We start from the raw sequence: 1,636 nt of genomic DNA, 5'->3' as shown, positions 1-1,636 counted from the left end.
GATGGCCCATCTTCTTGTATTTCTTGATCTGTTCTGCCTGGTTTTAGGTTTTACCCTGTTGGAGGTTGGCTTTTTTGGATCTGTCCTTCTGAGCATGGCCTGCACCTTGGAAATCAAATTGAAGAGCTTTTAAGAGAGGAGAAAGGACTCCGTGTTCCCTGAGCTGTCCACAGCATAGGGCTTTCCTGGCCTTGCGCCAGTGGCTCTCAGGGCATAGTAGAGCCAGGCTCCCCCCTTGAGAGCTCAGTGTCATGGCCAGAAAAAAGGAAGAAGCACAGTAGCGATGAGGGGAACTGCAAGTCTGCAGGGTTCGTTAGTAGAAATTACTGCCATATTTACCAGTGCACTCCTCTGCACCCAGGATTAAGTCCTCATGTCCTACACTTTAGCAGGCTTGCCCAGAGCACATGAACAAGTGCTCTTGTTTTCTCGTGTGTACGCATCCACAGAAACATTTCTCATCCACATTACAAAGGGGGGGTTTGCAGATGGCCTTTCTTAGGCAGATGTGCTGCACAGCACTTGCCAGAACTTTCTGATGAAAAATGGCATCAAAATATGAAATTTTGATGAAGAACAGAGAAAAAAACCTGAGTGAATTTTCATTATTCCTTTCCTGACTCCTGGCTTGCTACAGAGTTGGTTGAATGTTTCTAAATTCAGCCACGCTTCAAAAATTTTGACCAAAAAACACAAGGATTTTTTTTAGAAAAACATTTCTCAATTTTTCCCTTCTGGTTTGGCCATGTGTCCTACTCACTGAGAGGAGACTCCAGTTGGTTTTTCTGACTAGAACCACACTTTAAAGAGCGCAACCATTCCCTTAATTGGGGCTGATAAATCTTGCAGGCATAGATGAAGATAAATCACATTTTGTGCCCAGAGTACAAATTCTCAGGGTTTAAACATTTGTGTGGTATTTGTTAAGCAATTTGAAGGCTTATTGAAGTAACTGAGCTGGACAACAGGGCTGGACCTGGACCAGGACAACAACTGTGTACAGACACTCGGCATGTAGGCAACAGAGATGGAGGGGCCTAGATGAATCCCACTTCACTCAGAGCATTCATGGAGGATATCTCCTTTCTTCTATGCAGGGTATCTTTGGTTGCGCTTCTTCCACCACTCCCTTTGGGAGGATGGAGGGCTGCTTAGTCAGTCCCCATGGGAAGCGAAAGCATGCTAAAGCTCCTCATGAAGAACAAATGCACTTCAGCCCAGGGGAAAGTCATGGAAGGATTTGGACTCCTTGAGTCTGTTTGCTGGCCGGTGGCTGCCACTGCTGCTGTGGCGGCCAGAGGAAAAGGAGGCTCCTGCAACGCAGGGGTGGCCGAGCAGGACCTCCAGGGTCAGTGGCGGCTGGTGAGAAACTGGACTTCCCGGAGAGCTGCTGCGTGTCCAGCCCGTGTCATCCAACCTGGGCTCAAATCTTCGGCCCTGGGGGCCCTCGGCTGCTCCACGGGAGCGCAGAGCTCCCTCCAACACCCTCAGACACTGCCGCACCGCGCCCCTCCCAGGGGCCACCGTCCTCGCCACCAGCAGCTGCCCTGTGGCAGAGCGGAGCCCAAGGCCGGCTGCTCCCCGCTCCGCGAGGCCGTGAGCCCTGTGGCGGGTGCTGGGGCTGCGCCGGCCGCCC

This window comes from Athene cunicularia (genome assembly GCF_003259725.1).
Source record: "Athene cunicularia isolate RWA chromosome 14 unlocalized genomic scaffold, athCun1 chr14_part1, whole genome shotgun sequence".
Lineage (NCBI taxonomy): Eukaryota > Metazoa > Chordata > Aves > Strigiformes > Strigidae > Athene > Athene cunicularia.
This window is presented reverse-complemented; position numbering follows the sequence as displayed.